We start from the raw sequence: 24,746 nt of genomic DNA on the forward strand, positions 1-24,746 counted from the left end.
ATCGCTAATGGAGAGAAAAGGCCTCTCAGGGGCAGGATTAATCTCGTTCTAAGGTGGCTGCCTGAGAAAGGTCAGATGAATTTTGCCTGGACGTGCCTTTTTTCTCCCTGCTGACTATAAATGTCATCCAGCCAGTGGGCTCCAAGGCAGGTACCTACAGAGAGGCTGCATGTAGACACGTAACAGGGATTCAAGTCCATAGTTGCTGCCCTGGATCAACCCTGGTGCTGCACGGATCCACAGGCAGGACAGGGGGACAAACCCGGCTCGGGATTTGAGACTCTGAGATTTCCCCCAGACACACAGCTCAGCTGGTAAAAAGTTCATCTTGGTAAGTGAAACTTTTCCATTCATCGCCTGCCTAGCCCCAAGCAGCATCACCCAGCTGTAAAGTACCTCAGAGTTGACTCAATGTCACATTTAAGTGCTGGAGGCATCAGAATTCAGGATGCTTCAGAAAGGTTATGTAAACCATTACATCAAATCCTGGGAGAGTTATTAAGGTGAGCGGCAGAGCATGGGAGAATGGGTGATTATCTCACAGCAGTGCTGTGGAACCACACCAGCAATGGCCAACCAAAGGATGTAACTCATTCTCCTTACAAGCCCAGTTTTGTTTCCCCCTAATGTGTCTTTAAAAAAAAAAAAAAAAGTCTGTCCACCAAAAAATTCTCCACTCTGGAATATAATTATTTGAGAGAGTCTCCAATGAAGCAGCTAAGGCACTGGGAGATAAGAAGGTATGAAAAGGGGAAAGTTTTCCAACTATTGGACAAGTCTTCTATTCCCCCTCCCCATTTTAGAAATGTCGTATTTTAAATTCAGAGTGGTCTATTAACTCCAAATTTATTTTATTCATCTGAACTTGTGCCTTTGAGGGCTTGGGGAAGGCCTGCATGGTTAATTTTGGAGTGATTTGCTATGGACTCTTGAACCTCTCAGAAGTGCCTGGGCTCCCCAGGGAGGTTCTCCAGTCGGCAGAACTTGTCCTTAAGGACATGAAAGCATCTGCAGGGGCCTGCAATTTTTAGAGTTTGGAATAGACCCAGCCAAATTGAAAGACATTTAGAAATCTTCAGGATCAGCAAATGTATTTTGTAAAGCACAGAGCTGACCTGTTTGGGTTAAATAATGGTAAGAATTTTGTGGGGGCAACACAACTGGGAATTGCAGGCCCAAAGCAGTCAGCTGAAGGACTAACATTAAGTCAGGAGTCATCACACTGAAAACCTGTGGTGCTGGTGGCATAGAGCAGCCAAGAAATGCTAATTATAACAATATCCCTGATGGACATCCTGCAGCATCCTGCCCAGAGTGCTCTCACATGGCAATGCCGCCTCCTCCTCCGAAAAGCCACAGAAACCACAGGGAGACAGCCAGAGCTGTTTTATAGAACTCCTAATCCCACAGGATTTATCCCACAGGATTTACACATGGATGTACATCTCCATGCCAGCAGCCTGCATCCTCCGGGTGAGCCACTGGGATGCTGCTGAGTGAAAGGAGGAGCAGATCCTGACTGATCCATCCCTAGGACACAGCCCCAGCCCAAAAGCTTTCACACTGGAGTCTGGGAATGCAGGGAAGCCCATCCTGGAGTCTGCACACAGCAATGGGGACGGGGTGTGTGCTGGCAGGCACGGCAGTCCTGGCAGCATCTCCTGCACAGGACACGGGGGCTCTGCCTTCCCAGCGCCCCAGGCAGAGGGAAATGAGGCATTGCTGAGTAACTGGGTGAATTCCTGGCCAAACAGGCAGCGGCAGGAGCACGGGGTGCCACAATAAGGTTCAGCCCTGCTGTCACCCCCTCTGGAGGGTTTTGACTGCAACACGTGCCACTGGCTTCCCTCCTCAGTGTGCTCAGCCGTGCGTGGCCGTGTCAAACACGGGGGCAGGGACTCACAGTGGCTCTGGCAGCACATGGGCAGTGTCTGGGCTGAGCTGTGTGACAGTCCTGGAGAGCTGTGCCTTTCAATACCACTGCAGTGCTCCCAAATCCCGAAAATGCTACTCCTGAATAACCCCTGGACGTGAGCTTGGCTCTTTGCAGGGTGCTGGGGTTCCTGTCATGCTGTGAGAAGGTGCTGGTGTAAGTAGCTCACCCAAACCCTTGAAGAAGGACATCTTGTCCCCAGAGGTGGCAGGGACACCCACGGGACACATGAAGGAGCACCTAGGCTGGCACCAGCCTCAACCTGCTCTATGCACAAAAGGAGCCCTGACTCTTGGGCTACCAGCTGGCACCTTTTACTATGCTATGCTATGATGTTAACATTCATTTAAGAAAAATTACAAATACCCCCAACATGGGCTAATTAGCTAATGACATTATTTTGGCCTGATGTGCCATATAATTAAACAACTAATAAACGGCAAGAGTCCTGTGTTGCTGAGGCTCCTGAGTCAATACCATGCTATTACCACGGTGTAATTGAGTTTACTGAGAACCTCAGCACAGACATCCCAGAGCCCATGCAGGAATGGTATTGAAACAGCCACCAGAGACCCACCTGCTGGATAAAGGAGAAAGACAAATCTTTTAATCTACAATACAGCCTGGAGTCACACACAGAGAAGACAAGTTTGTGCTTCACACTGTAGTAAATGCATTTGCTAGAGGAGGGTACATGCCTCCCAAGAGGGGCTACCTGTGCAAGAGCTGCTCTGGCAGCACGAGAGGCTTCCAGAGCTCCAGGGAGGGTGGGATGAAATGCAGCTTGCCCTCACTTCCAGACTTCTAGAAACCGATTTCTATTTCATTTTTCTCCATCAAAAGGGTGCCTTTTGGATGGATTTCTAATGACAGAACCAAAGGGTGCTCTGGGGCTACTGAGAGGTCTCAGAGGGGGCTCAAACCTTCCTCCTGCAGCCCTGACCTTTGTAGACCAAGTGCCCCAACCTAATACAGCACTGGCAGGCTGCAAATGGGCCAGGAGCTGGATTTAGGGCTGCAAAACCCTCTTTGGGTTATTTTAGTGCTACTGGGGAAGAAGGAGAGGAGTAGGTTGGCAACTAGGCTCTCATTTGAGTCATGCATCTACAGATGTCTCAGTATTTGCTGTCCCTGGGGTGGGGAGGGTGATTTTGAGGTGATTTTGCTGTATGGACATGCTGTCAGGCAATGGCCACACGACCTTTGTGTGCACACACACCCCCGAGTCCGAGCTCCCCTCCCCGCAGCCCTGCTGTGCTGTCCCCAGATGCACCCATGCTCCAGCTCGCCCTCCTCTTCCTCCTCACCTCCCTTCCCTGGCAATACCAGGCAAGAGCTCCTTGCACTCCTGACCACTCTCAGGCAGGCCTGGAAGCTTTGCCAGCACACGGCAGCATCTGTCATCCCAGGCAGAGGCACAGGGCTCTCGCCCCGTGCTGCTGTCAGGTCCCTGCATGGCAGCAGTGGGCAGAGTTGAGTCCTGCTGGCAGGCTGAGGGCCCCAGGAGCCACAGCAGGCTGGGGATCTGCACTCTTCACACGGGGTGAGACAGTGGCTGCTCAGTAGGTACAGCTCACATCCAGCACCTGCACCCCACACTGGATGAACTAAACACAGCCCAGAGGTACAGAAGCCTGGGCAGGCAGCCCCATCCAGGGGTTGCAGCCACAGCTGGTACAGCCTCAGTGCTCCTGGAGAGTTTCTGGGACTGTGAGCAGGACTGACAGGCTGCAGCTGATGGGCTGGGTGGGCAGCACTGCTCTGAGCAGGGCCCTGGCTCTGCTGCCACTCACATCCCACCATGGACCTGCTCTGGTAGCTCATCCTCATCCCACAGAGCTCCTCAAGGAAAGAAGGCTAGAGACAGAGAGATGAGAGCCCAGAGGGACCACTCTCAGCCTATACTCCCAGCATTTGCTTAGCACAAACTACACCATCCCCAAGGAGCTCCACATAAGGGTTCCGCACTTCACCCACTGCCAGTATTTAAAGCACAAGACCTCAGGAGTGAGGCTGGAATCAGACTAAGCCTTGATCCTGGTGCATGAGGAGCTCCCCAGGACAGTGGGAGAGGGATGATGGCTGGGGGATGGTGAGCAACAGGGCTACACCAAAAGAAGGGCAAAACCTGAGGCTGCGGGAGGGCAGGGAGCGGTGCCCGGCAGCACCGCGGCTGCGGCAGCAATGCGAGAGGTGCCAGGAGCAGAGGCTGTGGAGCCGCCTGCAGCTCCGGGGAAGAGGTGGGTGTGCAAAGGCTCAGCGACGGCAGAGCTGCTGCTGACAGTGAGAGGCAGCTCCTGTCATGAGCGTGAGCCAGGCTCTGCCAACACAAACACCCAGAGTGCTGAAAACAAGATGTGCGGCCACGCGTCTTGGCTGTCAATCAGCAGCGCGCAGGGAGCTCCGGCTGACACGGGGGAGGGCTCGTGCTTCCCCTGAAATGCCTCCCTGGCGGTCGTGGGCAGCCCCACCAGGCTCTGGCCAGGAGACAACAACTGTGCCAGGGTGGCAGGAATGGTCGCCACCCTCCTCACTGGTCAGGGAAGCCCTCCCAGCTCCCTGGATGCAGCTCGGCCACTTTCCTCTGGTTCCACAGCTCAGAAAGGGAGTGAGGAGGAACAAGGAATACCTGCTGCTGCTTTGGAGAGGTGCTTGTGTGGAGAGTGATTCCTGCAATCAAGAATTGCTCACAGAGCACTCAAAAGGCACGCCGAGGGCAGGCAGGCTGTACCTGCACAGGCAGGAGCCCACCACGGTGGGGCCACTGCCTGCCACTCCCAGGGGCTGCAGCACAGGACAGCCTTGTCCTGGCAAAGGGGCTGAGGGCATCCAGGGCTGCTTCCTCAGCAGAGGAACACCAGGTGAATGGAGACCTCCCCCAGTGCTGGGGTGGACACCTAGTGTGACCCCAGGGACCCACCTGTGCTGAACACCAGGAGTTCAACTCATGGCAGAAGACACCCAGACTCCAACCCACTGGGATGGAGCCTGGGGAAAACAGGTGGAGAAGAGGAGGCAGTTTGCACACCAGTGCTGGCTGGAAGTCACCACTGGAAGTGCACCCATCACAGGACAGCACCCAGACCCCTGAGGCTCCACTAACCCCCCAAAATGGCCTGCCCATGGCTGAGCTCCAGTTCCTTCCCTCTGAGCCACACCGCTCTGCTTTGCTGGGAATGCAAAGTTTAAGCAGCCCCTGTGTCTTCCCTTTTATCTTTCATTTCTATGCTGACATTTTGAAGGAAATTTGCTCTCCTCCTTGAAGTACGGAAATCCGTGTCCAAGAGTGCTGGGGCCCAAAAAGCTGGGAAGATAAACATATTTGGACGTGTGATTTCACAGCGGCTCCGTTGATAGCTTTCAGAGGTCGGGTCCTGTCCATCAATTACCCACAATGTGCATCCAGACGTGATATGGGAGAACAAAACCCGACTCATTACAGGGGAAGAGAGGTGAGTGAACACCAAGGCTGGTTAAAGAGAGTGCCTCATATCTCAAGGAGTAAAGGCAGGAACTTTTCTCCTGCTCTTTTCCCCCACTCCAGCAGAAGGCTACAACATCTGGGAGACACAACACAGCCTGCACAAGCCCACCATTGCCCCACAGAGCAATGTGGCATCAGCACCACACAGAAGGCACTGGCAGAGCTGACTTTTGGGCATGAGATGTGGCATGGAACAGAATTTGCAGGAGAGACTTTGAAATGGAAACATTTAGAATGGGATTTTTAAAGATATTCAAGCCCCTCTCTCTCTTCCCTCTGGCCTGCAGGTACTTAGGAACGCTTTGCACATAAAGAATTATTTGTCTAATATATCACGTTAGAATGCAAGATGACATATCCAGGACAGACTTTTGTACAAAGCAGACTTTTAAAAGCAGAATTTTAGCAGTCCCAGGCAGGACCAGGGCATATAGAGCATGCAGTAGGACAAGCAGTGATTTCTCTTTAGCCCAGGCAAGGATTTTTGTTTGAATTCTCTGTCCCTAGGAAAGACAATTATCCCTGGCACCTCTGAGCCCAGTGCAGCCCCAGAGGGAAGTTGTAGAGAGCTGTGGTGGGTGATGGGGTGGTCCCAGGGGGTCACAGCAAGGTGGGGGGAACAGGATGATAATTTCAACACTTTACAGATGGGAGCAACAGGGAGGGAGTGATGGAAGTTGGCTCTGCTCCTCCAAGCCACTTGCCTCCACTTTGGCTTCCAAGATTCAAGCACTTGACAATAGGATTGAGCAAAAAGAATAATCACAGTCTCAGCCTCATCACTTTTCCCTGGGGATGTGACAGGTGATGCAGGATAGACCCCCCTGTGCAAAAGGGCCCCAAAGAGTGTGGGTGGGGCTGCCTGGCTTGGGGACTTCCCAAGCAGGGGATGGACTCCAACCCCATCCCCCTCTGCCATGGGGGGAACCTTCCCTTCCCCTCTGTGCCTTGGCATCCCAAACCTGGAGCCAACATGGCCTCAGTGGCCTCTCCTGCCCTTTGGCACCATCCCATCTGTGCCTTGGCATCCCAAACCTGGGCCAACATGGCCTCAGTGGTCTCTCCTGCCCTGCTCCCTCCCCCTCCTCTCCCACAAGTGCTTCTCAGGGTGTTATTTCCTTTCTACTATGCTAATCCCTCTCCTGAGTACAAACTGCTGCAGTCTTCAGAGGGAGAGGGAAATATTTCTGTTCTGCATACTCCACAGATCCTCCTCTGCATGGAAACGGACACTATCATTATTGGGATTTCTCTTTTTAACATCTTGGCTGAGGAAATTCTTTGTTCTATTGAGCCTTTGCTAAGCAGAAACGAGGGAGAAGAGGTACAAACCAGGCACCTCTCTCTTTCCTGCCACTCCGCAGGGAGTCTCCACTGCTTTCAAGGTGGAATTCCATACTGGAGGTGGCATGTGACATGCCCTAAGGCCCCTGCCCTTGTGTGGGGACAGTGTGGCCAGAGGACATGAACGTGCCCAGGATGCTGAGGCAGAGCAGGGGGCTCCAGGGCCCTGCCAGGCTCCCAGCTCCTCAGGGACAGTTGGAGGCTGGATCTTGCTTGTGGACCCTCAGTGCGAGGTGCAAGGGGTCCTGACTGAATGGCTCTGGGGTTAAGACATTTCCAAGGCCAGTCCTGGTGGAGATAATGCTGTGTGAGGGTACAAAGCACTACCCTTCCAGGCAAATGGGAACAGAATCCATACATATATGTGTCTATGTATATATATATATATATATATATATGTGTGTGTGTGTTGTGGTGAATGCTCCAAGTGTGGGGACACGAGGCTTGACTCCATCTTCCTCAGAAGGCTGATTTATTATGTTATATATTATACTAAAATACTACCTTAAAACTATACTAAAGGACAGAGAGAGAAGAAAGACCAGAAGGCTACAAAGGAATAGAATAGAATAGAATAGAATAGAATAGAATAGAATAGAATAGAATAGAATAGAATAGAATAGAATAGAATAGAATAGAATGCATAACAAAATCCTGTGACTGCTCAGAGCCTTGACACAGTTGGCTGTGATTGGTCATCAATTAAAAACAATCCACGTGGACCAATGGGAGATGCACCTGTTCCATTCCACAGCAGCAGAGAGTTATTGTTTACATTTCTTTCCTGAGGCTCTCAGCTCCTCAGGACGGGAAAAATCCTAAGAAAGGATTTTTCATAAAATATCATAGCTCCTTGTGTGTGTGTGTGTGTAGAACTGAGCACTCAGACCAACACAAACCCACAGGAGCCCTGCCCTCACGCCAGCAGCCCCCCTGAGTGGGGGCAAAGGCTGCCCTGCTTTAACAACCATGGCACCAAACTAGACTAAAACTAATTCATCAGAAAATGGACTAATTGGTTGAGGAGGAATTAAAATGAAGTGATCACACACATCCATGCTCAAGGGCCCAGGGTCAGGCAGTGTGAACGGTTTTGCCCATTCTGGATCTGCATGGATTACACTGGCCAGTGTGGAGATGGATTTACTGGAAGAACACCCAGACCCCCACCTGGCAGGGAGTGTTTTGCAGGGATGGCAGTGCCTGCAGATAGGCAGGTGGCTGGTTTGAAGTTTTGAGCTTCTCAGGTAGAGGATCATATTACTCTGGAAATGGAGGATCAAATTATTCCATTATTCCCCAGGGAGGGGATTAAATTACCCTGGAATTAGAGGATTAAATTACTCACCAAGGGAGAGGATTGAATTACTTTGTGAGTTGTGGGATTAAAACACTCTGCAGGTGGCAAGCTCAAAATAGACCTTCACACAGAAGGCAGGATTAAATTATTCTATGGCTGGTCAGGGAAAAAAACCCCAAACCACCACACTCTGGAGGAAGCCATATTAAATTATTTCTGGAGATTAAATTGCTCCACAGGCTTGCTGGATCCCAGTGCTGTGGAGCAGACCATCTGCTTGGGAAGGTGTGTGGATACCCAAGCATGAACAGCCATCTGATGGGGTCCCGCTGGTGGTACCCAAGTGCCTCCTGGCACGGCGGCACCGGCGCCTGACAGTTTTGACTATATTTATTTGCACGTCAAGGTTGGGAGCCTGGCAGGGCTGGGCTCTGCTCCCCCGCACCATCCGGGAAATCCAGGGGGATCCCAGGTCACCTGGGAGCACAAGGCAGACCCGGGGAATTGAGCCAGTTCTTCATTTGGTTTCTTAAGGGAGGTTTTATCTTCTTTTCCTTTTCGTGTTGATGGCTGCCTTGAGCAATGGCACCGCTGTGTATGTGGGGCAGCAGATCAAAGCCCTCCTTGCTACCAGCCAGGAGCAGCTCTCCTCCCCACATTCCTCACTTGCAGCCATCACCTCCTCTCCCCTCTCGTCCGTGGGCTCAGCCCTGCACCTGGCATCTCCCACGGGAGCCGGTCAGCGGTGGCTGGAGCGTGCCGGCGCTGTCAGCCCTGACTCACTCTGCTGTGCCTCCTTCCCTGGTGCCTGTCACTGCCTGTTCCCAGTGATGGTGACAAATTGGCATTTGAAACTTGTATTGGTATTTTTTATGCTGATTTCTTTCTGAGGCTCCACTGCTGAGAGTTCAAGAGAGAGAAAGAGAATGAGCATTTTAGGATAATCTTAAAAGCAGAAAAATTATTACATGTCAAACACCGAATGGGGACTTTAAAAGGCTCCCAGGTGGGCTGCAGAATTAAATGTTTGGAGGCTTTTTTTCCCCCAGCGAGGTAGGAAATGGCAATGTCACCATAGCAACTGCAGGGCACATTCTGGGCAGCAGCTCAGGCATAGTCAGGAGCTGGGGCTGCCCCAGCCCCTCTGCACAGCCTGTGGGGATGGCTCCAACCCTCACACACTGAGCCCTGCAGCCAAGGTGCCTTGGGAGCCTGTGGGTTGGCATGAGATACACCATGGTCAAAGGCTCCCAGAGACCCATGGCATGGGGTCTGTGTTCCTGGGGAAGGACCCTCCTGATCACCTCAGCCCCTCCTGGTTTCTCCATCCCACCTGCTCCGTTCCCTTGCACCAGGGCTGGGTCCCTCCAGGGATGGAGAGGCAGCTGGGACCTGACACACCCCTCAAAAAGGGGCTCCAAGCTGCCCCAAACCACCAGGGAGAAGCAGCTGAAGAGCTCAGTTGTGTGGCCTGGCATCCCTTGGCTTTGTGGCTTCCAAACCACACAGGAAAGTTGTCACCTCCCCAGCTGCACAAGAGGCTCATCTGCCTCCTGCCTGCCACTGTTTCCTTGTTGAACTGCTGTGAACAGGGGAAATCATCACGAGCAACCAGGGGTTAATTGAGTGTTAGTTAACTCCTGGTGCTCTCACCGGTTGTGGTAATTAGCACAACCTGAGCTGGCTCATTAACGAGCTTTGCAGGAGAGTCACAGGTAGCAGGGGGGTTAAACTGGCTTGATTACTTCTCTTCTCCATTAGTACCAGCCACTGAGAAAGGATTTGTGGGAGGGAAACTGGTTTCTCTCCGGATGAAGCAGGATATACCCTGGGAACAGTGCTAATCCCATGGGAAGGGACAGGGACAGCAAAGCTTTGCCCATGGCAGGTGAAGAGGGCTCATAACCAGCTCAGCTCTGTGCTGAAAGCTGCAGTGATCCCTGTCAGAGCTGCAGTTCAGCTGCAAATGATGATGGTGATGATGAAGAGAAATGTTCAGCAGCTCCAAAGGGCTGTCATTTTCCAGGGGCTCCAGTTCAATTTCCCAGGAGCTCGCATGCCAAGAGCAGCATCCATGGCTCTGACCATGGCAGCCCATCAGACAGAGGGATCACTGCTGGAGATCATCCTGACACCCAGCTGGTGGCCACCACGTGAGGAGGGTGGCCCAGTGCTCCACAGCTGGTGGCCTCCATCACCACCTTCCTTCTCCCCCCACAACACAGGCTCCCTGGGAAGCTGGATTCCAGCTCCTCTTCTGCCTGCCTTGGAGTCAGATTTCCCATTTGCTGGGAGGTTACCCTGAACTCTGGGTGCTGTGGGGGCACTCAAAGCCATGCTGGATATCCCAGGCTCGCTGGATCCACCAGCTGGCCCCAGTAGTTGCTCCCAGACCCCACGCCAGCTCCTCTGCTCTCCTGCCCTGCTGCTGCACCCCCTGGCAGGGGCTCACTGACCCCAGGGGAAGGTTGCTGACAGCACAGGGGGTGTGGCAGAGCTGGCAGCCGGCAGGGCCAGCTGCAAACCCAAATGCTGCCCAGCAGAGGCAGGGAGTGCCTTGCAGGTGGCTGGGCTGGCCGAGTCATGCAGGATGGATGCTGCTGTCTAGAGGCACAGGGAAGGTTCTCCTCAGCACCAGATTTATAGAGAGGCTGTAGATCAATAATCAGCAGCCTCTGACCTTGAAAGCAGAAGCACAGAGGGCTGTAGAGTGTCTCCCTCCTTTTTCTGGGCAGGAGGTGCCCATTTGGGAGGTGATAATGCACGGGAGGGCTGCCAACAGGAGCCCCACAGTCCCTGGAGGGGATGCACACACAGAAGAGGTTTCCTCACATGCCACACACACATTTCTCCTTCTGGCACCCCTGTGCCCTTGTTTGCCTCCTCCCTCATGCACCCAAATACACAGACTGGCCCCACATCCCAGGCAGGGGCAGGAACCCAGCTCCTGAGCCTGCTGCAAAGCAACTGACTGAATGAAGTGGCACACAAGGAGAGGAGGGAGCAGGCAGAGACAATCCAGCTTGGCTCTGCCTTCCCTAAACTTGTTGTAGATGCCAACGAAACCTGAATTTCGGAAGGGGGTAGAGTTCCAGGAAGTCCAGGGATATCCCTGATGAAAAGTGGACAATTTGATTTTTGTGAAGACTCATCCTAGGGTGAAACTATCATTTGTTTTGGAAAGCAGGCACTACCCTTGGTGGCAGCAATGGGCAGCTCCTGCCTCCAAGAGCTCAATGGAAGCACAGAGGTGGGCATTTTCTTGTATGGACAGTGAGAATGCCATCCCTTCTCCCAGCTGAAGGAGGGCCTGTGGCACCCAGCTCTCCCCCCCTCCACCTTCTCAAACACTGGGGCCTCAGCTCAGAGGGCTTTTTTTTTTCCTCATGGGCAAACAAAGTGGAAAATGAATTCCTTTAGATAGCAAATGAGTTTAATAGAAATGGTGATGGAGTTCTGCTGTGCTAGGAATGTTAATCCCAGACCCGATGTGGCCGGACTCTCAAGCAAGGCAGTGAGGGAGAAGGAAGGTTGCAATTAAGAGCAGAAACACGAGGTCTGTGTCCAGAGAGTATCCCCAGCTGCTGGCCACACCGTGGCAGGTCCTGGGGAGCACCAAGCAGGATGGAACCCAGCTTTCCAGCCACTCCTCCTCCACCAAGGCCCAATACACTGAGACAAGGGGTGACAGCTCACTGGTCCTTGCCTGCAATCAGTGAACTTTGTATGGAAAGGTCCAGAAGAGAAGCGAGTCTCAGCCAGCAGGAGGGACACAGGGCAGCTGGGAACTGGCCCTGGCAGAGCCTGTGCTTCCAAAGCCTGGGGCTGCTGGGTCACCAGGGAGGGGATCAGTGTGCTAAGTGGGAAAACCCACTGCGTGGAGCACAGCAGCTCTGCCAGCTCACAGACAGCTCTGGACAGCATCCAGATCCACCCCAGGGCAGCTGAGATTTCAGTTGAGGTCTTTGTAAACAGAGTAACAAAAACAAGATGTGAATGTCCCTACTTCTGCTGCTCGCTGAGAGGTGACCCAAGGCCAAGGCTGAGCACAGCCCCAGGGCTGTGGAGCTGGCCAGGCACTGCCCATCCCCTGGGGCACTGCACATCCCCTGGGTCCCCCTGTGCGAGCAGCAGGTTAAACACACCACGGGACACACAGGCTGCTGGGGACACTGGCTGGACCTGCAGCTGCCCTTCCCTCTTAGGCAGATGTCGGAACCCAGAGCATCTCTCTGGATGCCCTGGATGTCTCAAAGCCCTGGCAGGGGCTTGGAGACCCTGGCAGGAAGCCAAAGACACCTGAATGTGAGGAAATGAGAGAATTTCAGGCCTGAATGGTGAGGGGATGATATTCACTTGATAAAACTTGAATTATGATGCACTGTACAGGGGGATTTTATATGTTGTACAGGGGGGTTTGGAATTCTGTACAAAGGTCGGGAGTCCCAAGATGGAGGGATTTGGGCGTGCCCTGTCCTTCTTCTCTCTTCTCCTTGGCATCCAAGTTCAGGATGATGTTGGCATGTGTGGATTGGTTCATAGGGAAAGTGCACTTGCCAACAAGGGTGAAAAGTATTGGAAATTGAAGGTAAATATCTAATACATAGTTTTTACTATAAAAGAGACAACTGCCCCGTGGGCGGGAGAGAGTGCCCTTGGCTGTCTTGCTGATCAGACCTCGGCTGGACAGACAGAACAACTTTGTAGATAAGGAACAATAAACTCAACTGAAGACCAAAAGCAAGAGTCCAGACTCCTTCTTCGAGAGCGCAGCCTGCCCAGAACCACCTTTTCCCGTGCTGGGGCAGAGACAAGTGACAGCCGACCCCGGCAGGCAGACACTGTGCAAACCATCACCTGAGAGCAGCCTCCAGCCTCACCTCTGTCCTGGCACAGACAGATAACCTCAACCCTCTGCTCCTCCAGCAACAGCCCTGCCCTGCTCCAGTCCCAGCCCAGAGTGGGGACACAAAGGAGGACACCAGGGAGTGCTCCCCTTTCCCTGCAGCTCCTGCTGCCAAGGTGACACATGTCCACATTCAATAAAGCCTTTCAAAGGTGGGCTGGCAGTTCTCTGCACATGGTCTTTTTACTCATCCTTTTCATCTGGGTAATTTATTCCCCCTTTCCCCAGCACAGCTTTAATTGAGTTCACAGCAGGATCTCAGCTCTGGAGCAAAGAACCGAACACCACCAGCTTCCTCAGGCAGGGACCCCACAGAGAGCTACTGGGCAAGGGCTGTGCCTGGCACATCCTGGCTCCTTGTGTGCCACTGGGCATCTGCTGCCTCTCCTGGCAGCCCCCAGGCAGGGCAGGAGCCACTCAAGCTGCCAGGGCAGCACAGTTTGGCACAACCTGGGGCTGGTGACACACAGACCTGGTGAGCCCCAGCTCCTGCCATGCTGCTCGGATCAGGCCAGGCACAGCCACCCACATCACCCCTTTTGCAAGCAGCCCTCCAGGGAGCAGGAGCCTGGGGCAGGACACCCCCAATGCACCAGGGCATGGAGGAGCAGGAGCTGCTGCTGCTGCTTTCCTCTCCACTCAGAGTCACCAGGAAAAGCCCACGCTTCTGCTGACAGAGTATATTTGATTCTTCTGCTAACCTGACCTTATTTAGTTCATTATAAGCCCCCAGGACATTGCAACTGTAACTTAAAAAGAAAAAGGAAAAAAAAATAGCCTAACAAAAACACAAACCTTTCCTCTGATCAATAGTGCAGGCAACTGGAAAAGGTATAATTCAATTTGTCAGCGCACAGTTATTAGTTACTGTGATGGAGCCCTTCCTCCCAGCCCCACTTCCCTTTTGGCTCCCAACGCCGCTGTCCCCGGGCAGGGGAGCAGCCCATGATGTGACAGGGAACTCGGGGAGGGCTGAGACCAGCACAGCCACACAGGAGCTAATGGAGCTGTGCCCTGGGAGCTGAGGCTTCACTGCCCCTGGAAAAGGCAAGGAGACAGAAGCTCCTGTGTTAAAGGCAGTGCTGACTGTTCTCGTTCTTCCATCGGCTTTGCAAACTCCCCTTCTGGGGCACACACAGTGTTTGGGGGTTCCCACACATCCATCCTAGCCTTTAAATCCACTGCTCTTCCCAAGCCTGCCAGTGTCCCCTGCTGCCCCCCTTTGTGATGCTAATAAATCCACATTATCCTCAGCAAGAACCACCAGGTCCTGTGCAAGGGCTCTAAAGCTCCCCCTTCCTTTTTCCAAGGGGTGGCAGGAGCCAAAAGAGGGGAGAGAGCCGGGGTCCCCACACGGCTCTGCTGTGGACCAGCTTGTGGCCAGTGAGAGACCAGCAGGAAGGGAAACATGCCAGAGCACGCATGGCCTCAGAGGAAATCAATTACCACATGAAACAGGGGCCAGAGGCCTTGGGGAGCCTTATCACACACCTTCCACAGCTCTCCATCAGCAGCCTAGCCTGAAATTACCTCCCCTCTCTCCCAAGACCAGTGAAAGTGGAGGGCAAAGATGCAGAGCCATGGGTAGCTGTGAATACCAAAGGCTTCTGTGCGTGCTGCTCCTCCTTGGCACGGTGCCTCCTGAACCACCAGTCCCAAGAGGCCACCACGAGCCGAGCGTGGCCATGGGTCCCCAGCTAACCCTGAGACAGAGGCACTTCAGCAACGCTCAGCTCAGCTCCCTCCCCCAACTCCTTCACCAGGGAAACCTCCAGATATGCATCCAGAGATGTCTCTTTCCATTTGTTGATGTCGACAGGCATATCACACACACATTCATTATTTAATCTACCTTTGAATTGGGCTAAATAGTTCTAACGATAATTACAGAGCATTTGTATTTATAGAAGAGCGTCGTGCTCGATCTGCGTGCGCACGGATAACGCCGCTGTGATCTATAAATACGGGAGGGATGGTGTGGGAAGGCAGACGACGCTTCCAGGCGCCATGAAATGCAAAATGCTCGGATGGCCCCACACGCAGGGAGCTGTTACGGCTCCTCTCCCTCAGAGCACGCCACAAACGGAGCTGAGGCACAGCCACACGGCAGCCAAGGGACAAGGAAGGGGGCAGGAGCACACTGCCATGGGGCACAGCGAGGCCAGAGCAGCCACAGGGATGCAGGACAGGGAGGGATCAAAGGCAGCAGGAGCAGAGGGAAATGGGATGCACTCGGTGCTGCCTGGCACAAAGGCTCAGAGCCCAGGAGGGGAGCAGTGCCAGAGTTGGGGGGCAGCACGGAAGGAGAGGAGGGAGAGAGGGAGGATTCACTGTTCTCTTCCCACAGCAATAAAAGTTTTACAGCAGTGTAGCCAGCACTTATGATTTTATTGCCAGCATTACAGAGGTAGAGCTTCTCCAAGCCCCAGCCCCTGGAGTCAAGTTAAGACACAGGAAGCTTGGCTTTCATAAGAAACCAATGGAAAAGGAGAGGCCAGTGCAGGAACACTGGGGAATGTGCAAACACCCAGCTCCAACTCCAGGCAGCAAATAAAAGGAAGACATTGTTTTTAAATTTATTTGTTCTTAAAATAATTTTATGCCTCTGGAGTGACGATGTGCAGAGAGCAGGGAGCTGGACAGTCCTGTGATTTGGGAGGACTTGCAAGAGGCAGCACTAGCACTACCTTGGTGAGAGTCTGTGGTCCATGCCCACCTCCCACCTCAAAATCTTTTGGCATTTCTCAGGCTTTAATTCCCCGCTGGCACAGAGCCCCAGCTCAGGTGTGATGCAGAGACACCCCAAATGAGCCATGAAGCCATTTCACAGGTGAGCTCCAGAAGGGCAGGACCATATGGAACGCTGCTCAGCACCAGATCAGGTACACTGCCTGTGCCCACACAGGCACACACACAAATTACGAGTACTTCTATTGCATTAGTGCCTGGAAATTTCATTCCAGTCATATCCCATTCAGTGAGATACTGCACAGATACAAGACCAAGCAGCATTTTTTTTTTTTACCTAGAGAGAAAAGCTGTTTTTCTCTGCATATTGGTTTAAAGCAAACACAGCCAGAGGCTGCACACGCCTGAGTAATGGCCCGTGACTGTGCCAGTGAGGAGGGGAGAGATGACAGTGCCGTGCCCAGGCTCATTGGCTTTGAGATCTCCTTGTGCTGCCCCCACAACGGATCCACCCAACCCTGCTCTGCAGAGACCACCCTGCACAGCAGGAAGAGTCCAATCCAGGCCCTGGGTTTCTCCAGTGGAGGGCTTTGCATCGCCTGTTTCCCATTGCTAATTTATAAGCAAATATTTGGCCATCTGGCAGCCCTGTCCAGCGGGCAGCAGAGCGAGCGCTCGGCTTTGCAGAAAGGGCGAAGCTGACATTAAACTCCCACCCCCAAACGCCGGGCACCCCCTTCCGACACGGCTTCCACCATTTGGCAAAGCGCTCCTCCGCCATCTGCCTGGAGAGCTCTCCAAAGGCCATGGAGCCTGCTAAATATAGCCCAGGAGCTCAGCAAACATTTGCAGCCAGTCTGAGAAGACTTCTCTCGAAGTTACATCTCCCCCGGCCCATCTCCCTTGCCTGTGACGTCTCAGATATCCTTAAACCACCCCTGCGTTTTTCAGTCCCATTTCCTCTTTGGAGCCTTTCCCTTCCCCGTTCCCTTCTCACTACCACTCTTCACCTCTACTTTTACAGTTGATTTCTCCTAACACTTTCCTTCACGCTCAGAGGAGGGCTCTGGATGATGCCAATGCTCCTTTCCCAGCCCACGGATCCTCAGATGCAGTGGGAGATTGCAAAGCCTGTGGGCTGACTCTGCATTCGCTTTTCCAGGACCAACTTCTGCACACAGCACCCCAACTTTCCCTGACAGCCCCATACAACTGACACAGGGGGCACACCGTGTTGGCACGGCACCCCTCTCTCTGGTGGCCCAGCCAGCAGCAGGCTGATGTTCCCACCTCTGCCTCAGCAGCTCACCTTCTGTCTGACATGGAGTGCCACAAGCCCTGACCTTCACATCCATCCACACTTTAGCAGCCTCTGACTCCTTTTTTTCCAGGAAAGCACAAGCCCAGCTGTCTCCTCTCTGGCCCAATTTTAACCTCTCCCACCAAGAACAGGGACCAGTATCCCTCATGGCACCGCTGACCAGCTAAGAATGAGGAAACCTGTTGTAGTGTTGGGCTGAACTGCACTTACAGACTTCAGGCAGCTTGATCCCATCGTATCTGTTCCCTGGAAAAGGAAGAGCTGTCTACTTGTGTTTTATCATGGCAAACAAACTAAGCACAGGGAAAAAAACAAGCAGCCATCATCCTGGGCACAGGCAAACTCGGCATGAAGACAGCCCTTGCTGTTGTATGGGGCTGTTAATAGTGCAGCACCTGGAGTTTCCTCCTTGGGGAAGTAGAGAAAGGGAAAAAACCCACAAGAAAACAAACCCCCCTTAACAATGAACTCCCGTGCTCAGTCATACGTGAAAGACAGGAGGAGGGGGGAGGAGAGAGAGCAAAAGGGAAGGAGGAGAGACAACAGAAGACAGAGTACTATTTCTTCTTCAAATATTTATTTTCAGGTCCGCCTTGGAGTGCTGCTTATTGAGATACAGAGCCTTGCTGTGCTGCAGCTTGTAAGCTCCTGCTGCACATGTTCCTGGCACTGCTTTGAGTGGAGCTGGAACCATTGGGAATTCCCATCACCCAGTGCCAGAGCCCACAGAGGTCCCACTCACCCCCAGGCATCCCACCACGCTCTCCAGCTCCCCATCCTGTGCTCAGCACCACAGAGTCTTCACCTCTTCCAGCACTGTGCTTGACTCTACCTGGGACCTCAGAACACACAGTTCAGCTCCAAGCCTCGCTGTCTGGCCAAGGCACAAGGAGGGCCTTTTACTGGCACTCCTCTGGGGTTGAGTTCCTTCAATGCCACTGCCCCCAGGGGCAGCAGAGGTGGCCTGCATGGAGATGAGAGACTCTCCAGCCAGTTATTCAGGTGAGCTGAAAATAGTGACCAAAGCAAGGTGGCAGTGAGCACCAGCCTGCTGGAAGTGACAGATCTTGGAGGAGAGCCAGAGCTGACATCTAGATCACAGATAGCAATTAAGAAATTAAGCTATCAGAGAGGCTTTTTGGGAGGGGTGAGTGTCTGTGCTTTGGTCAGATGCCAGAGCAGGTCAGTAACATTTGTCCTTCCCACTGCAGATGGAGATCCTCCTCCACCCCTGATCCCGACACGGTGGCACAGCTCCCTCCTCCCACCACACTCCATGCAGGAGCAGAGGGGGAGAACACCAGAACTCTGCAAAGCAGTGCAGAGGGGAGAGAGGGTGGACAGAAACCACCTGGAGAACTCAGACCTGGAAAAACCAGCTCCAGCTGCCCCTGAACTACAACCCCAGCTGTAGATCCCTTCTGCAGGGAAGGATGGGAATCTTCAGCAGTGCTCCCAGAGCAGACCCAGGGGCCATTCCCCACACAGCCTATGTCCTCTGGGCAAGAGGAACACCCTGGACAAGGACAGCCTTGCCCAGGATATGGCACCACAGGCCACACAGTGCTGCATGCAGTGCACCCAGATCAGTGCTTGGGCTGCACAGCCAAAGCACCCCATCCAGTCCCTATCTCAACCACTTCCATCCTCCAAATGATGGGGCCTGTGGGTCCTTGGGAAAGTCCTTCACTCTGCTAGAATCCCTGATTATTCCCATCTCCTGCACAGCTCAGCTCCTCACACCAGCTACCAGAAACCAGGACATGCAGAGCACACCTGCTCTGCAATAAGCTCACAGCCTCTCACTGGCCACTAAATTACACCTCTTGAAATGGGAAAAACTGTGTTTCCTTCTCTAAAAGACTGTGCTGGGAACCCCATGGAGGGAAGTCCAGCTGTGTCACACACCTGAGTGGGATGGACTCGCCCCCACAGCTCTCCTGGAGCAGCACAGAGCCCTGGCACTGCAAACACCGTGCCCTTCTGCCCATCCCTGGTCTCAAGCTCTGCCACCCTCCCAACCCCAGCCTCATGTGTGTGCACATCTGCACTTGCATGCCTGCAGCCACACACAGACAGCTTCCTCTCTGTGCCAGGCATGAAAAATATTGATTTCTTTCCCCCTGCAATATTTCGCTTGGCTGAGCAGATTTAGAATTGAAGAGTCAGACTCTGCCTAGAGACTAGAACCATATTTAATTCCACGGTTTAAGAAGCCCTAGAGCAGGTTATTCTTATTTTAAACTACTAGTGCATTTAAAAGCAAGTGACATTTCAGGGGGATGGGGTGGGAGATGGCTGGTGGCCTCTGCCTCAGTCCAGCCTGTGCTGGGAAGAGTTCTGCAGCTCTGCTGCATCCCCACAGCTCCATCAACTGCTCTGCCTGTGCCAATGAGAGGTGAGGGGTGGTGGTGAGCTACCCAGCAAAGCCCGGGAGACCTGCTTCCCTGTCCTCCTAACTGAGGAGAAATCAGGGGGAAAAGAGAGCAGAGAAAGGCAAGGTGTGAAAACCTCTGATGAAAATTGCTCGGTGCATTGAGGTTTCAGGATTCATATTGCCTGTTCTTGTACCAGGCTCTGCTCGTGGAGGCCTCAGTAAGGAGAAATTTGCAGATGGAGAACAAAGACATGGTGCCTTGGCCAGAGGATGATCCCTCACGGGGCCTGATCATGGAGCAGGGCTGCTGGAGGGCAGAGCCACCCCCATCCACCTCCCAGACAAACACACTGCCCTCCACAGGCACAGCCTCAGCACGGACCTCCAGAGGAGATGCAAGGGATTTTTAAGGGAGAAGGGGGAGAACACGATAGCAAAGGCTTGCCCAAAGCATGTGTGAGACTTTGCCAAGAACAGGCTGATGGGCACATCCTTTACTCCCTCCAAGCCACAGGGAGCATGTCTGCTGCCCAGCACAGTGGCAGAAAAAAGCCAAGTGTCCCCAGGATGAGGGGTCCAGCTCAACAGGAAGGGGTCCAGGTGAGATAAGCCCTGTAAGGAATGGGTGAAAGTATTCTGGAGAAGAGGAAGGGAGGCACAGATCCCTACACACTGCTCATCCCCCCACATCACAGCTCCAAGGACTCACAGCACAGGTTCAGCTGCACAGCTGTCACCCTGCCCTGGCTAAGGTGGCCTGAGCACACACTGTCCCCTCTGCCTAAGGCACCATCTCCTGGTCCCTGCCAGTTCCAGCCAGCCACTCATCCCCAGTGACCCCACAACATGCCCATGGAGTGACAGGCAGATTGAGATGCTCTTCACAGCCTCTCAATAATGGAGATGAAGACACCGGGTGCCTGACACCTCAAGGGTGCTCTGGTTCGTGTGTGCCCATGTGCACACCCGCGTCACCGAGCAGAGAGAGCCCTGACAGGGCAGTGCTGCTCCCGGGGCCCTGCAGCAGGCTCAGCTGGGAGCTCCGGGGCAGCTCCTGCTCAGAGCACGGCAGAGCTGCTCCCCGCTGGAGCCGAGCCCGGCAGGGCTGGGGGAGGCAGCCGGGGAGCTCCAGGGAACCAGGATTCACAGCAGGGCCAGCTGCGGGCTCCGGGGGCTGCAGACATGCAGTGCCCACCTCAGCAGCCATGCATTAGCTCCCTGTGACTGGGGAGATGCAGTGCCCACTGCAGCAGCCATGCATTAGCTCGCTGCAGTCAGGACAATGCAGTGCCCACCGCAGCAGCCATGCATTAGCTCGCTGGAGCTGGGGAGATGCAGTGCCCACCACAGCAGCCATGCATTAGCTCGCTTCAGTCAAGGATATGCACTGCCCACCGCAGCAGCCATGCATTAGCTCGCTGCAGTCAGGATGATGCAGTGCCCACCGCAGCAGCCATGCATTAGCTCGCTGCAGTCAGGACGATGCAGTGCCCACCACAGCAGCCATGCATTAGCTCGCTGCAGTCAGGACGATGCAGTGCCCACCGCAGCAGCCATGCATTAGCTCGCTGCAGTCAGGACGATGCAGTGCCCATCACAGCAGCCATGCATTAGCTCGCTGCAGTCAGGACGATGCAGTGCCCATCACAGCAGCCATGCATTAGCTCGCTGCAGTCAGGACGATGCAGTGCCCACCGCAGCAGCCATGCATTAGCTCGCTGCAGCTGGGGAGATGCAGCGCCCGCTGCAGCAGCCATGCATTAGCTCGCTGCAGTCAGGACAATGCAGTGCCCACCGCAGCAGCCATGCATTAGCTCGCTGCAGTCAGCCCTGACACTGCACCCCTCAGCTGTGGCGTTGTGTTTTGACTGGAGCAGACAAGCAGGGGAATGAAAATGGATGCCTTTATGTAAGCTCCCTGCACACGCTGTAACAGCTCTTGACATCTTTGCCCACTGTGTTCCCAGCTGGTGCTCACGTCCAGGCCGGGCTGGGATTGCACAGGGAGGGCAAACTGCTCCCAGCACTGAAAGCATCCATTGGACACAGGGCTAACACCCTGTGGGGACACGGGCACAGTGTGCCTTGCTCAGGATTGGGACAAGAAGCCTGGCTTGGATCTGGTGCCAAGGACTGCAGGCATTGATGCCATGGGGCTCCCAGCACAAAGGTGTGTCCTTATGGCACCTCCTGGCAGCAGGTCCAGCTTAAACTCGAGCTCATCTGCCTGGATAATACCAGGCACAGGCAGCTCCTGCAAGACTTGGTGAGTTCAGCACACAACAGGGCCAGGGCTGCTGCAAGTTTGGATGCGAGGAGGTCACATATGGGGTGCTGTGTAGGGACCCACTGTGCCTGGGGAAAAGTCTGAGTGAGGAGGAGGCAGGAGGAATGGATGAGCACAATTAGCTGTGGTAAAAGCCAAGGCTGTGAAAGCCCATTACCATTAGAGTAATTATTGCAATTATTATCTTTTCATATTTTTGACAATTCAGTAAGAATTAGCTTAACAGAAGAAAACATTTTCTGCTAAGTGCTGGTGAATCTAAAACAGAGAAGTAAAATGACGTTTCACTTTACATATGGACATTTCCAAGGATTTACCTAGCTCTCTAAAATAAAAGTCAAGGAACTTCCCAACCAAAGTTTTCTTATGAAAAGAAAGTAGCAATTAATTCATAGAGAAAATAGCACAATGAAACCCCAGGACATTATCATTTTTCTGCTTTTCTGCCCCAAACAAACAATTCAGTAAAACAGAAGCAGGTGTCTGAGGAGATGGCTTAGCAGTGGGATTGGCAGTGGTGGGTTGGACTCAATGATCTTAAGAGGTATTTTCCAGCCTAAACAATTCTGTGATACCTTGTCCTGATCTGCTGAGACAGGCTTGTGTCACCAGAGCTACTGACAGCTTTGGCACGTGGGTGCAGCTGGGGCACCCCTCCCACCCAGAGGGCCAGTACAGACAATAAACACCCCTAATGAAATGGCTTTAAAGAACAAAGTGTATAGAAGGACAAAGCTGGAATGAATTAAAAAGAAGTATATAAAAATAACAAAAAAAGAGCATTGCAATTAGCTAAACTGTTAAATGAATAAAAAGGTATTAAATAAAATTTCCTGAATGTCAAGTTGACACAGTTTTTTACATTCAGGCAAGGAAATGAGTCCCCTGAGCAAATCTCCCTGCTCCAGGGCTGGGCATTAAAGGCTTTCTGGTGGATGTTGCTGGCTGCGGTGCCTTTGATCTGGGCTGCTGGATGCAGCTCACATCTCCCAGCCAGTGTAGCCCTGAACACAACCCCTCCTCCCAGAGCCCCAGGCCGAGGACAGCCCTGCAGGGCTCGCCAGAGCCAGGGCTCCATGGGACAGGGAAGCTGAGCCTCTCCAGTGCCACCCAAATCCACGCCGGGTCTCCATCAGGGTGCCCTCACAGCCTGCTTTGGCAGCTCTCCTGCAAGTAGGACAAAGCAGCAGGGCTGCTCTCTGTCACACCTCCACCTTCACCTCCCGCAGGCACCAGCAGCAATTTTCCCTCTCTGGGGAAAGCAGCTTTCTTTAGCAGCATGTTGCCTGTCAAAGGCTCTTCCCTCAGTGCCTCCTGGAGCCAGTGAAACCTTTCTTTTGGGGAACGCGGGGAATGCTCCCTCCTGTGGCAAACACAGCGGCAGCCCCGCTCTCCGGTGTGAGGAGCCCCAAAAGGGCCTGGCAGCCTCGCTGCCCGGAGCTACAGAACCAACACCCAGCTGCTCAGAAGCACCACACAGGCTGGTGACATGATTTGCTGCCTGCAAGGTCATTCATGGGAGAGAACTGTGGATCCCGAGATGTACATATGTATGTCTATCTGTAATTCTCATGTGCTTTGTATATAATAATAAATATATAATGCAGGAACTTAACCAGTGAGGTACCAACAAAGACATCAAACGAAGCAATTTGTCTCAGACAATTGCCTGAGCTGCCTCCGATGTCGCTGTCTCGCCACTGACAATGAGAGGCTCTTAAGTGTCCTGGAATTGTGCTGCGAGCTCCCCAGTGCTCTCACTGCCGCCCGCCTTCCCCTCCCTCGAGCTCCTTCCTGTGTTTCTCCAGCAAAACACTTTCTTACGCAAATAAACATGCAGGGAGGCACAAAAGGCATTTTGTCTAGGATTTCAACACTACCACGTATTTCTCATTCAAATATTCAGCTGTATCCTTCAGAGATCAAAAGCGCAGCACTGAAACGAGGCGAAGCACGAACATCCCAAGCCAATAGCTCAAGCTTCCCTTTCATTCCCGTTCTGGCTGAGGAAGCAGATGAGAATTCCATCACTGTGGTGGCTCCCAGGTGTCACAGGCCCAGGACTCCTGGGGATGCAGGTAGAGCTCTCACAGCACCCATCTCTGCACAGAGCTGCCAGTTATTATATTAATGGCCATTAAAGTCTTCACGAGCACTGCCTGTACAAGCAGCAGGTAACCTGTGGGCTGTGAGGTCTCCAGGGAGGTGCAAGCTGGGGCTGGCACAGCCTGGAGCAGCTCTAGGAAGCTCCCAGATACTGGAGTGGGGTCTGGCCAGGGAAGGGTGGCCCCGTGCTGCACCAGCACCCAGGGAAGGCACAGCTCACTGCACAGCATCCTCCAGCACAACCAGCACCCAGGCATCCCTGCCACCTTCACACAGGGGAGCTATAAAGGGTGGAATGGATAAAGCAGTGTAAATCTGACCCAAAACATGCCCACAAGCCCCTCCTGCACCCCCACCTTTTGGCCAGACCACACCTGCACTGCTCAGGTTTGTGAACAGGGACCAGCTTCCCTGCACAACCACCTCCATGACTGCAGCCCATCTCCCATCCCAAAGATCCTTCCCCCATGGGAACACGTTGGAGCAACAGGGCTGAGCCCCAGCAGCCCCCCACTGCTCTCCCCACCTCGGTGAGGATGGTGCTGAGCAGGAGCCATGGGCTTGGGCACGTTTACTGTGTAATATATGAACTCATACCAGTTTTATAAGCCCCTCCTGGCTCAAATCACATTGTAATTCTGAACAGTCTTAAACTCATTTAAATCCTAATAAAAACACCGCCCTGCATTTGCATTCGCTGCTTGCAGGTCCCTGCGGCTGCTGTGACAGCAGCTCCTGTGGAATTGGGAATGCTGGATGCCATCCCTCACAGGAGGGGTCAGGATGCACACTGAACAGGACAATTAAAAACACAGATGCAAGAAATGGACCTCCAGACTGACCCAGGATGATTGGCAGAGCAGTTGTGTGTCAGAGCTTTCACAGTAACACAGGAGAGCAGCACATGGAAACCTCAGTGTCCCACCTCCTCTGGAACCCCAGAGGAGCTCCAGGCCAGCTCTGTGGACACACAGGCACAAGCTGGAATGACAGCATCATA

General features: G+C 53.3%; 1 protein-coding gene across 5 annotated transcripts in view; it reads right to left on the reverse strand.

Moving 5' to 3' along the window:
• LINGO1 (leucine rich repeat and Ig domain containing 1) overlaps positions 1–24,746 on the reverse strand; it is a 158,333-nt gene that overhangs the window by 31,337 nt on the left and 102,250 nt on the right. The window lies entirely within an intron of this gene.

Source organism: Passer domesticus, chromosome 14 (assembly GCF_036417665.1).
Source record: "Passer domesticus isolate bPasDom1 chromosome 14, bPasDom1.hap1, whole genome shotgun sequence".
Taxonomy (NCBI): domain Eukaryota; kingdom Metazoa; phylum Chordata; class Aves; order Passeriformes; family Passeridae; genus Passer; species Passer domesticus.